Source organism: Tachypleus tridentatus, chromosome 13 (genome assembly GCF_004210375.1).
Source record: "Tachypleus tridentatus isolate NWPU-2018 chromosome 13, ASM421037v1, whole genome shotgun sequence".
NCBI lineage: Eukaryota > Metazoa > Arthropoda > Merostomata > Xiphosura > Limulidae > Tachypleus > Tachypleus tridentatus.
Window position 1 is genome coordinate 129,021,678 of NC_134837.1, and position 15,522 is coordinate 129,037,199.

The following is a 15,522-nucleotide window of genomic DNA, read 5'->3' on the forward strand; positions in this document are numbered from 1 at the left end:
AAATTTTTTACCACTAAGTCGACTCAACAGACAGTTTCATGTGACTTTGCTAGAGAAACAAACAAACATTCTTCACTGGTAGTTGAACTCAAAAGATAGTCTGTTGTGACTTTGTTAGAGAAACACACACACATTCTCTACTACGACGTGGACCCAACAGATAGCCTGATGTGACTTTGCTTGAAAAACACACACACGCACATTCTTTACTACTAATTAAACTCATCAGATAGCCTGATGTGACTTTGCTAGAGAAACACACACATATTATTTGCTTGTACGTGTACTCAAGAGATAACCAGATGTCACTTTGCTAGACAAACACACATGTGTTTTTCTCAGTGTATTTGTACTTACCTGTTACCATTATGTCTGAACTAGCATACCGTACACCACTGTTAACAGTACACGCTCACATGATCGTTAAGAAACTAAGAAATTTAAACCAACGAATTATTAATAGAAGAAATGACATTTATTTTATTCAACAATGTAGAAAAGAACAACTAACCCCTAATTTTGTAAAGGTAAAACTTTCAAAAAATTTTAATACATACACAAACATTATCCAAAATTTACAGAAAAAACTACTTAAAGCCATGTTGAACACAAAATACAAAGAACTACATGACTTACAAAAACAAAGAATGAACCTAGACCATCAACTTTCATGCTGCATTAAACCAGTATTTACGGACTTATACAACGAAACATAAACCAAATCAATACTAAGAACGACAGAGACAAAAATATCTGCCACAACAAAAAACTAGAAAAACTAAGATGTAAACAACAGAAAAGACACCAAAACGACAAACCGTTGACTAACCTCACAATTAACAGATCCAACCGTCAATTAAACACAGACGAGAAACAACTACTTAACAAAGGACTCAACTTCGCAATAGCACCTAGGTACATTCCAACCATAGAAATCAAAACATGTTTAGAAGACCTAGCCAGGAGACTTGTGATACTTTCTACTGAGAAGAAAAACAAGGAAACAACCAAACACAACCAACAGAAAGAGGACAACTTAGATAATTTTATTGACATCCAACAGCTAAACTTCCCAGGTAAAATTATAAATTTATATTTTCCAGAAACACCTAAAAACAACATCTTAAACGATTTTTTCAAAGAATTTTCTCACAAAACCATCAAAATAAATTCACAAAACAGAAAACTAAAAAACAACCTTACAAAAAAGAGACATTAATTCCATTAAAAACCTAAAACAAGACAAAAACATAAAAATTCTAAAACCAGATAAAGGTAACGCTATAGTCATAATGAACACGAACGAATACATCCAAAAAATGAATAACATCCTATCAGACACGAACCATTTTAAACAAATAAACACAAATCCAACAAAGACACACGAGACACAACTGAACAAATTACTACTACAAATGAAAAAAGCCAACACAATTTCACAAACACTTTATTCCTACCTACGTAAAACCGACTCACGCACACCGCAAATATACGGCATCCCCAAACCTCATAAACCAGATTGTCCATTACGACCAATAATGTCCACATATGAATCGTTTAATTACAATCTTGGCAAATACATAGCATGGGCATTCTCCAAATATCCAACATCAGCCAGCTCATTCATCAAAGACTCTTTTAATTTCAAGTCTACTCTAAATCAACTTAATCATAAAGCCTTAATGGCCAGTTTCGATGTTATATCCCTCTTTACAGAAGTTCCAACCACTGAAGCCTGCAAGATAGCCTTAGAACTCTATATCCGAGACCCTAACCCAACTATAGAAATTCCCAGTAACCAGTTAGCAACCCTCATAGAATTCACCACGATAAAGACAAACTTCATGTTCAACAACCAAAACTATATACAAACAAATGGCCTAAGCATGGGCAACCCAGTATCACCAGTCCTAGCCAATATTTTTATGACACAAGTTGAAACGCAAGCAATTAACACAGCATTACATCCACAACTATACTGGTACAGATATGTAGATGACACGGTTGCGGGATTCAAATCTACAGAACACATACTTAATTTTTTCAATCACATTAACTCTATACATCCCAACATTAACTTCACATGTGAACAGGAAGAAAGCAATCAAATATCATTTCTTAACCTCAAAATTACAAGAACTGACACACAATTCAAAACAGAAATCCACCGAAAAATCACCCATACTGGACTATACATTTCTTGGGACTCAGCACATGAAACAAAATTATTTACCACTAAGTCGACTCAACAGACAGCCTGATGTGACTTTGCTAGAGAAACAAACAAACATTCTTCACTGCTAGTTGAACTCAAAAGATAGTCTGTTGTGACTTTGTTAGAGAAACACACACACATTCTCTACTACGACGTGGACCCAACAGATAGCCTGATGTGACTTTGCTTGAAAAACACACACACGCACATTCTTTACTACTAATTAAACTCATCAGATAGCCTGATGTGACTTTGCTAGAGAAACCCACAAATACATAGACATTTTTTACTACCAAGTAAACTCAAAAGATTGCCTGATGTGTCTTTGCTAAAAAAACACATACACACACATTCTTTACTACTAATTGGACTCAACAGATTGCCTGATGTGTCTTTTCTAGATAAACACACACACAGTCTTTGCTACTAGGTGGACTCAAAAGAGAGCCTGATGAGACATTCCTAGATAAGATCACACACAGTCTTTGCTAATAGGTAAACTCAACAGATAGCCTGATGTGACTTTGTTAGAAAAACACAAACACACATACATATTCTTTACTATTACGTTGGCTCCACAGATAGCCTGATGAGACTTTGCTAGAGAAACACACACACTCATTTTTACTACTAATTAGACTCCACAGATAGATTGATGTGACTTTGTTAGAGAAACACACACACATTCTTTACTACTAGGCGGACTCAACAGATAGCCTGATGTGACTTTGCTAGAGAAACACACACACTCATTTTTAATACTAATCAGACTCAACAGATAGATTGATGTGACTTTGCTAGAGAAACACACACATGCACATTCTTTACTACTAAGTGGACTCAACAGGTAGCCCGATGTGTTTTTGTTACAGAAACACACACACACACATTTTTTACTACAACGTGGGCTCAACAGATAGTCTTATATGACTTTGCTAGAGAAACCCACACATATTCTTTACAACTAGATGGACTCAACAGATAGCCTGATGAGACTTTGCTAGAGAAGAACACACACATATTCTTTACTACTTGGTGTACTTATCAGATAGCCTGATTTGACTTTGCTAGAAAAACACACACACACATGCACATTCTTTACTACTAAGTGTACTCAACAGGTAGCCCGATGTGACTTTGTTAGAGAAACACACACACATTCTTTACTACTAATTAGACTCAACAGTTAGCCTGATGAGACTTTTCTCGAGAAACACACACACACACATTCTTTACTACAAGGTGGACTCAACAGATAGCCCGATGTGACTTTGCTAGAGAAACCCACACACATTTTTTACTACTAGGTGGACTCAATAGATAGCCTGATGTGACTTTGCTAGAAAAACACAAATACACATACACATTATTTACTACTAAGTGGACTCAACAGATAGCCTGATGTGACTTTGCTAGAGAAGAACACACACATTTTTTACTACTAGGAGGACTCAACAGATAGCCTGATGTGACTTTGCTAGAGGAACACACACACACATTTTTTACTACTAGGTGTACTCAACAGATAGCCTGATGTGTCTTTTCTAGATAAACACACACACAGTCTTTGCTACAAGGTGGACTCAAAAGAGAGCCTGATGAGACATTCATAGATAAGATCACACACAGTCTTTGCTAATAGGTAAACTCAACAGATAGCCTGATGTGACTTTGTTAGAAAAACACAAACACACATACATATTCTTTACTATTACGTTGGCTCCACAGATAGCCTGATGAGACTTTGCTAGAGAAACACACACACTCATTTTTACTACTAATTAGACTCCACAGATAGATTGATGTGACTTTGTTAGAGAAACACACACACATTCTTTACTACTAGGCGGACTCAACAGATAGCCTGATGTGACTTTGCTAGAGAAACACACACACTCATTTTTAATACTAATCAGACTCCACAGATAGATTGATGTGACTTTGTTAGAGAAACACACACACATTATTTACTACTAAGTGGACTCAACTGATAGCCTGATGTGACTTTATTAGAGAAACACACACACATTCTTTGCTACTTGGTGGACTTAACAGATAGCCTATGAGACCTCGCTAGATAAACACACACACATTTTTTGAAACCAGGTGGACTCAACTGATAGCATGATGTGGCTTTGCTAGAGAAACACACACACTCATTTTATACTACTAATTAGACTCAACAGATAGATTGATGAGATTTTGCTAGAAAAACACACGCACATTCTTTACTACTAAGTAGACTCAACAGATAGATTCATGAGACTTTGCTAGAGAAACACACACACATTCTTTACTGCCAGGTGGACTCAACAGAAAGCCAGATGTGACTTTGCGAGAAAAACTCACACACACATACACTTTCTTTACTATTAAGTGGACTCATCTGATAGTTTGATCTGACTTTGCTAGAAAAACACACAAATATTCTTCACTGCAAGGTTGATTTAACAGATATCGTGATGAGACTTTGCTAGATAATCACACACAGAGTTTTTACAACCAGGTGGACTCAACAGAGAGCCTGATGAGACTTTCCTAGATAAAATCACACACAGTCTTTGCTACTAAGTAAACTCAACAGAAATCCTGATGTGACTTTGCTAGAGAAACACACACATGCACATTCTTTACTACTAAGTGGACTCAACAGGTAGCCCGATGTGTTTTTGTTACAGAAACACACACACACACATTTTTTACTACAACGTGGGCTCAACAGATAGTCTTATATGACTTTGCTAGAGAAACCCACACATATTCTTTACAACTAGATGGACTCAACAGATAGCCTGATGAGACTTTGCTAGAGAAGAACACACACATATTCTTTACTACTTGGTGTACTTATCAGATAGCCTGATTTGACTTTGCTAGAAAAACACACACACACATGCACATTCTTTACTACTAAGTGTACTCAACAGGTAGCCCGATGTGACTTTGTTAGAGAAACACACACACATTCTTTACTACTAGGTGGACTCAATAGATAGCCTGATATGACTTTGCTAGAAAAACACAAATACACATACACATTATTTACTACTAAGTGGACTCAACAGATAGCCTTATGAGACTTTGCTAGAGAAACACACACATACACATTATTTACTACTAGGTGAGCTCAACAGATAGCCTGATGTGACTTTGCTAGAGAAGAACACACACATTTTTTACTACTAGGAGGACTCAACAGCTAGCCTGATGTGACTTTGCTAGAGAAATACACACACACATTTTTTACTACTAGGTGTACTCATCAGATAGCCTGATTTGACTTTAGTAGAGAAACACACACACATTCTTTACTACTAAGAGGACTCAACAGATAGCCTAATGAGACTTTGCTAGAGAAACACACACATACACATTATTTACTACTAGGTGAGCTCAACAGATAGCCTGATGTGACTTTGCTAGAGAAGGACACACACATTTTTTACTACTAGGAGGACTCAACAGCTAGTCTGATGTGACTTTGCTAGAGAAACACACACACATATTCACTACTTGGTGTGCTTATCAGATAGCCTGATTTGACTTTGCTAGAAAAACACACACACACATGCACATTCTTTACTACAAAGTGTACTCAACAGGTAGCCCGATGTGACTTTGTTAGAGAAACACACACACATTCTTTACTACTAATTAGACTCAATAGTTAGCCTGATGAGACTTTGCTAGAGAAACACACACACACACATTCTTTACTACAAGGTGGACTCAACAGATAGCCCGATGTGACTTTGCTAGAGAAACCCACACACATTCTTTTCTACTAATTAGACTCAACAGCTAGCCTGATGTGACTTTCCTAGAGAAACACACACACATATTCACTACTTGGTGTGCTTATCAGATAGCCTCATTTGACTTTGCTAGAAAAAACACACACACATGCACATTCTTTACTACTAAGTGTACTCAACAGTAGCCTGATGTGACTTTGTTAGAGAAACACACACACATTCTTTACTACTAATTAGACTCAATAGTTAGCCTGATGAGACTTTGCTAGAGAAACACACACACACACACATTCTTTACTACAAGGTGGACTCAACAGATAGCCCGATGTGACTTTGCTAGAGAAACCCACACACATTCTTTTCTACTAATTAGACTCAACAGCTAGCCTGATGTGACTTTGCTAGAGAAACACACACACATATTCACTACTTGGTGTGCTTATCAGCTAGCCTCATTTGACTTTGCTAGAAAAAACACACACACAGGCACATTCTTTACTACTAAGTGTACACAACAGGTATCCCAATGTGACTTTGTTAGAGAAACACACACACATTCTTTACTACTAATTAGACTCAACAATTAGCCTGATGAGACTTTGCTAGAGAAACACACACACACACATTCTTTACTACAAGGTGGACTCAACAGATAGCCCGATGTGACTTTGCTAGAGAAACCCACACACATTCTTTACTACAAATTAGACTCAACAGATAGATTGATGAGACTTTGCTAGAGAAACACACACACATTATTTACTACAAAGTGGACTCAACTGATAGCTTGATGTGACTTTATTAGAGAAACACACACAAATTCTTTGCTTTTTGGTGGACTTAACAGATAGCCTATGAGACCTCGCTAGATAAACACACAAACATTATTTACTACTAAGTGGACTCAACTGATAGCTTGATGTGACTTTATTAGAGAAACACACACAAATTCTTTGCTACTTGGTGGACTTAACAGATAGCCTATGAGACCTCGCTAGAGAAACACACACACTCATTTTATACTACTAATTAGACTCAACAGATAGATTGATGAGACTTTGCTAGAAAAACACACGCACATTCTTTACTACTAAGTAGACTCAACAGATAGATTCATGAGAATTTGCTAGAGAAACACACACACATTCTTTACTGCCAGGTGGACTCAACAGAAAGCCAGATGTGACTTTGCGAGAAAAACGCACACACACATACACATTCTTTACTATTAAGTGGACTCAACTGATAGTTTGATCTGACATTGCTAGAGAAACACACAAACATTCTTCACTGCAAGGTTGATTTAACAGCTAGCGTGATGAGACTTTGCTAGATAATCACACACACAGTTTTTACTACCAGGTGGACTCAACAGAGAGCCTGATGAGACTTTCCTAGATAAAATCACACACAGTCTTTGCTACTAAGTAAACTCAACAGAAATCCTAATGTGAGTTTGCTTGAGAAACACACACACACATATACACATTCTTTACTACTAGGTGGACTTAACAGATCGCCTGATGCGTCTTTCCTTAGAATCAAATACACGCACATTCTTTACTACTAATTGGACTCATCAGATTGTCTGTTGTGACTTTGCTAGAGAAACACAAACACACATACATATTCTTTACTATTACGTTGGCTCCACAAATAGCCTGATGAGACTTTGCTAGAGAAACACACATACATTTTTTACTACTAGGTGGACTCAACAGATAGTCTGATGTGACTTTGCTAAAGAAACACACGCACGGACATTCTTTACAACTAATTAGCGTCAACAGATAGCCTGATGTGACTTTGCTATATAAACACACACATGCACATTATTTACTACTAAGTGGACTCAACAGGTAGCCTGATGTGACTTTGCTAGAGAAAACACACACACACATTTTTTACTACAAGGTGGACCAAACAGATAGCCTTATGTGACTTTGCTAGAGAAACCCACACACATTCTTTACTACTAGATGGACTCAACAGATAGCCTGATGTGACTTTGCTAGAGAAACACACACACTCATTTTACTACTAATTAGACTCCACAGATAGATTGATGAGACTTTGCTAGAAAACACACGCACATTCTTTACTGCTAAGTGGACTCAACTGATAGCTTGATGTGACTTTGCTAGAGAAACACACACACACACATTGTTTTCTACTAATTAGACTCAACAGATAGCCTGATGTGACTTTATTAGAGAAACACACACACATTCTTTGCTACTTGGTGGACTTAACAGATAGCCTATGAGACCTCGCTAGATAAACACACACACATTTTTTGCAACCAGGTGGGCTCAACAGATAGCCTGATGAGACTTTGCTAGAGAAACACATTTACACATATACACATTCTTTAATACTAGGTGGACTCAAGAAATAGCCTGATGTGAGTTTGCTAGAGAAACACATACACATTCTTTACTACTAAATGGACTCAACAGATAGCCTGATATGACTTTGCTAGAGAAGGACACACACATTTTTTACTACTAGGTGTACTCATCAGATAGCCTGATTTGACTTTGGTAGAGAAACACACACACATTCTTTACTACTAAATGGACTCAACAGATAGCTTGATATGACTTTGCTAGAGAAGGACACACACATTTTTTACTACTAGGTGTACTCATCAGATAGCCTGATTTGACTTTGGTAGAGAAACACACACACATTCTTTACTACTAAGTGGTCTCAACAGATAGCCTAATGAGACTTTGCTAGAGAAGGACACACACATTTTTTTACTACTAGGAGGACTCAACAGATAGCCTGATGTGACTTTGCTAGAGAAACACACACACATATTCTTTACTACTTGGTGTACTTATCAGATAGCCTGATTTGACTTTGCTAGAGAAACACACACACACATGCACATTCTTTACTACTAAGCGTACTCAACAGGTAGCCCGATGTGACTTTATTAGAGAAACACACACACATTCTTTGCTACTTGGTGGACTTAACAGATAGCCTATGAGAACTCGCTAGATAAACACACACACATTTTTTGCAACCAGGTGGGCTCAACTGATAGCCTGATGTGGCTTTGCTGGAGAAACACACACATACATTCTTTACTACATGGTGGACTCAACAGATAGCCTTATGTGACTTTGCTACAGAAACCCACACACATTGTTTACTACTAGATGGACTCAACAGATAGCCTGATGAGACTTTGCTAGAGAAACACACTCACACATATACACATTCTTTACTACTAGGTAAACTCAAGAGATAGCCTGATGTGAGTTTGCTAGAGAAACACATACACATTCTTTACTACTAAATGGACTCAACAGATAGCCTGATATGACTTTGCTAGAGAAGGACACACACATTTTTTACTACTAGGTGTACTCATCAGATAGCCCGATTTGACTTTGCTAGAAAAACACACACACACATGCACATTCTTTACTACTAAGTGTACTCAACAGGTAGCCCGATGTGACTTTGTTAGAGAAACACACACACATTCTTTACTACTAGGTGGACTCAATAGATAGCCTGATATGACTTTGCTAGAAAAACACAAATACACATACACATTATTTACTACTAAGTGGACTCAACAGATAGCCTTATGAGACTTTGCTAGAGAAACACACACATACACATTATTTACTACTAGGTGAGCTCAACAGATAGCCTGATGTGACTTTGCTAGAGAAGAACACACACATTTTTTACTACTAGGAGGACTCAACAGCTAGCCTGATGTGACTTTGCTAGAGAAATACACACACACATTTTTTACTACTAGGTGTACTCATCAGATAGCCTGATTTGACTTTAGTAGAGAAACACACACACATTCTTTACTACTAAGAGGACTCAACAGATAGCCTAATGAGACTTTGCTAGAGAAACACACACATACACATTATTTACTACTAGGTGAGCTCAACAGATAGCCTGATGTGACTTTGCTAGAGAAGGACACACACATTTTTTACTACTAGGAGGACTCAACAGCTAGTCTGATGTGACTTTGCTAGAGAAACACACACACATATTCACTACTTGGTGTGCTTATCAGATAGCCTCATTTGACTTTGCTAGAAAAACACACACACACATGCACATTCTTTACTACAAAGTGTACTCAACAGGTAGCCCGATGTGACTTTGTTAGAGAAACACACACACATTCTTTACTACTAATTAGACTCAATAGTTAGCCTGATGAGACTTTGCTAGAGAAACACACACACACACATTCTTTACTACAAGGTGGACTCAACAGATAGCCTGATGTGACTTTGCTAGAGAAACCCACACACATTCTTTACTACTAATTAGACTCAACAGATAGCCTGATGTGACTTTGCTAGAGAAACACACACACATATTCACTACTTGGTGTGCTTATCAGATAGCCTCATTTGACTTTGCTAGAAAAACACACACACACATGCACATTCTTTACTACTAAGTGTACTCAACAAGTAGCCCGATGTGACTTTGTTAGAGAAACACACACACATTCTTTACTACTAATTAGACTCAATAGTTAGCCTGATGAGACTTTGCTAGAGAAACACACACACACACACATTCTTTACTACAAGGTGGACTCAACAGATAGCCCGATGTGACTTTGCTAGAGAAACCCACACACATTCTTTTCTACTAATTAGACTCAACAGCTAGCCTGATGTGACTTTGCTAGAGAAACACACACACATATTCACTACTTGGTGTGCTTATCAGCTAGCCTCATTTGACTTTGCTAGAAAAAAACACACACACAGGCACATTCTTTACTACTAAGTGTACACAACAGGTATCCCAATGTGACTTTGTTAGAGAAACACACACACATTCTTTACTACTAATTAGACTCAACAATTAGCCTGATGAGACTTTGCTAGAGAAACACACACACACACACATTCTTTACTACAAGGTGGACTCAACAGATAGCCCGATGTGACTTTGCTAGAGAAACCCACACACATTCTTTACTACAAATTAGACTCAACAGATAGATTGATGAGACTTTGCTAGAGAAACACACACACATTATTTACTACAAAGTGGACTCAACTGATAGCTTGATGTGACTTTATTAGAGAAACACACACAAATTCTTTGCTTTTTGGTGGACTTAACAGATAGCCTATGAGACCTCGCTAGATAAACACACAAACATTATTTACTACTAAGTGGACTCAACTGATAGCTTGATGTGACTTTATTAGAGAAACACACACAAATTCTTTGCTACTTGGTGGACTTAACAGATAGCCTATGAGACCTCGCTAGAGAAACACACACACTCATTTTATACTACTAATTAGACTCAACAGATAGATTGATGAGTCTTTGCTAGAAAAACACACGCACATTCTTTACTACTAAGTAGACTCAACAGATAGATTCATGAGACTTTGCTAGAGAAACACACACACATTCTTTACTGCCAGGTGGACTCAACAGAAAGCCAGATGTGACTTTGCGAGAAAAACGCACACACACATACACATTCTTTACTATTAAGTGGACTCAACTGATAGTTTGATCTGACTTTGCTAGAGAAACACACAAACATTCTTCACTGCAAGGTTGATTTAACAGCTAGCGTGATGAGACTTTGCTAGATAATCACACACACAGTTTTTACTACCAGGTGGACTCAACAGAGAGCCTGATGAGACTTTCCTAGATAAAATCACACACAGTCTTTGCTACTAAGTAAACTCAACAGAAATCCTGATGTGAGTTTGCTTGAGAAACACACACACACATATACACATTCTTTACTACTAGGTGGACTTAACAGATTGCCTGATGCGTCTTTCCTTAGAATCAAATACACGCACATTCTTTACTACTAATTGGACTCATCAGATTGTCTGTTGTGACTTTGCTAGAGAAACACAAACACACATACATATTCTTTACTATTACGTTGGCTCCACAAATAGCCTGATGAGACTTTGCTAGAGAAACACACATACATTTTTTACTACTAGGTGGACTCAACAGATAGTCTGATGTGACTTTGCTAAAGAAACACACGCACGGACATTCTTTACAACTAATTAGCCTCAACAGATAGCCTGATGTGACTTTGCTATATAAACACACACACATGCACATTCTTTACTACTAAGTGGACTCAACAGGTAGCCCGATGTGACTTTGCTAGAGAAACACACACACACACATTTTTTACTACAAGGTGGACCAAACAGATAGCCTTATGTGACTTTGCTAGAGAAACCCACACACATTCTTTACTACTAGATGGACTCAACAGATCGCCTGATGTGACTTTGCTAGAGAAACACACACACTCATTTTTACTACTAATTAGACTCCACAGATAGATTGATGAGACTTTGCTAGAAAAACACACGCACATTCTTTACTGCTAAGTGGACTCAACTGATAGCTTGATGTGACTTTGCTAGAGAAACACACACACACACATTGTTTTCTACTAATTAGACTCAACAGATAGCCTGATGTGACTTTATTAGAGAAACACACACACATTCTTTGCTACTTGGTGGACTTAACAGATAGCCTATGAGACCTCGCTAGATAAACACACACACATTTTTTGCAACCAGGTGGGCTCAACAGATAGCCTGATGAGACTTTGCTAGAGAAACACATTTACACATATACACATTCTTTAATACTAGGTGGACTCAAGAAATAGCCTGATGTGAGTTTGCTAGAGAAACACATACACATTCTTTACTACTAAATGGACTCAACAGATAGCCTGATATGACTTTGCTAGAGAAGGACACACACATTTTTTACTACTAGGTGTACTCATCAGATAGCCTGATTTGACTTTGGTAGAGAAACACACACACATTCTTTACTACTAAATGGACTCAACAGATAGCTTGATATGACTTTGCTAGAGAAGGACACACACATTTTTTACTACTAGGTGTACTCATCAGATAGCCTGATTTGACTTTGGTAGAGAAACACACACACATTCTTTACTACTAAGTGGTCTCAACAGATAGCCTAATGAGACTTTGCTAGAGAAGGACACACACATTTTTTACTACTAGGAGGACTCAACAGCTAGCCTGATGTGACTTTGCTAGAGAAACACACACACATATTCTTTACTACTTGGTGTACTTATCAGATAGCCTGATTTGACTTTGCTAGAGAAACACACACACACATGCACATTCTTTACTACTCTACTCAACAGGTAGCCTGATGTGACTTTATTAGAGAAACACACACACATTCTTTGCTACTTGGTGGACTTAACAGATAGCCTATGAGAACTCGCTAGATAAACACACACACATTTTTTGCAACCAGGTGGGCTCAACTGATAGCCTGATGTGGCTTTGCTGGAGAAACACACACATACATTCTTTACTACATGGTGGACTCAACAGATAGCCTTATGTGACTTTGCTACAGAAACCCACACACATTGTTTACTACTAGATGGACTCAACAGATAGCCTGATGAGACTTTGCTAGAGAAACACACTCACACATATACACATTCTTTACTACTAGGTAAACTCAAGAGATAGCCTGATGTGAGTTTGCTAGAGAAACACATACACATTCTTTACTACTAAATGGACTCAACAGATAGCCTGATATGACTTTGCTAGAGAAGGACACACACATTTTTTACTACTAGGTGTACTCATCAGATAGCCCGATTTGACTTTGGTAGAGAAACACATACACATTATTTACTACTAGGTGAGCTCAACAGATAGCCTGATGTGACTTTGCTAGAGAAGGACACATACATTTTTACTACTAGGAGGACTCAATAGCTAGCCTGATGTGACTTTGCTAGAGAAACACACACACATATTCTTTACTACTTGGTGTACTTATCAGATAGCCTGATTTGACTTTGCTAGAAAAACACACACACACATGCACATTCTTTACTACTAAGCGTACTCAACAGGTAGCCCGATGTGACTTTGTTAGAGAAACACTCACACATTCTTTACTACTAATTAGACTCAACAGTTAGCCTGATTAGACTTTGCTAGAGAAACACACACACATTCTTTACTGCAAGGTAGACTCAACAGATAGCCCGATGTGACTTTGCTAGAGAAACCCACACATATACATTATTTACTACTAGGTGAGCTCAACAGGTAACCCGATGTGACTTTGTTAGAGAAACACACACACATTCTTTACTACTAATTAGACTCAACAGTTAGCCTGATTAGACTTTGCTAGAGAAACACACACACATTCTTTACTGCAAGGTGGACTCAACAGATAGCCCGATGTGACTTTGCTAGAGAAACCCACACATATACATTATTTACTACTAGGTGAGCTCAACAGGTAACCCGATGTGACTTTGTTAGAGAAACACACACACATTCTTTACTACTAATTAGACTCAACAGATAGCCCGATGTGACTTTGCTAGAGAAACCCACACACATTCTTTACTACTAGGTTGACTTAATAGATAGCCTGATGTGACTTTGCTAGAAAAACACAAACACACATACACATTATTTACTACTAAGTGGACTCAACAGATAGCCTAATGAGACTTTGCTAGAGAAACACACACATATACATTATTTACTACTAGGTGAGCTCAACAGATAGCCTGATGTGAGTTTGCTAGAGAAACACACACACACAATTTTTACTACTAGGTGTACTCATTAGATAGCCTGATTTGACTTTGGTAGAGAAACACACATACATTTTTTACTACTAAGTGGACTCAACAGATAGCCTAATGAGACTTTGCTAGAGAAACACACACATACACATTATTTACTACTAGGTGTACTCATCAGATAGCCTGATGTGACTTTGCTAGAGAAGGACACACACATTTTTTACTACTAGGAGGACTCAACAGCTAGTCTAATGAGACTTTGCTAGAGAAACACACACACACTCATTCCTTACTACTAGGTGGACTCAACAGATAGTCTGATGTGACTTTGCTAGAAAATCACACTCACACATACACATTATTTACTACTAGGTGGGCTCAACAGATAGCCTGATGTGACTTTGCTAGAGAAAGACACAAATATTTTTTACTGCTATATGGACTCAACAGCTAGCCTGATGTGACTTTGCTAGAGAAACACACACAACCATTTTTTCTACTCGGTGTACTCATCAGATAGCCTGATTTGACTTTGCTATAAAAACGCACACACACATGCACATTCTTTACTATTAAGTGGACTCAACAGGTTGCCCGATGTTACTTTGCTAGAGAAACACACACACACACATTCTTTACTACTTATTAGACTCAACAGATAGCCTGATGAGACTTTGCTAGAGAAACACACACAACCATTTTTTACTACTCGGTGTACTCATCAGATAGCCTGATTTGACTTTGCTATAAAAACGCACACACACATGCACATTCTTTACTACTAAGTGGACTCAACAGGTAGCCCGATGTTACTTTGCTAGAGAAACACACACACACACATTCTTTACTACTTATTAGACTCAACAGATAGCCTGATGAGACTTTGCTAGAGAAACACACAC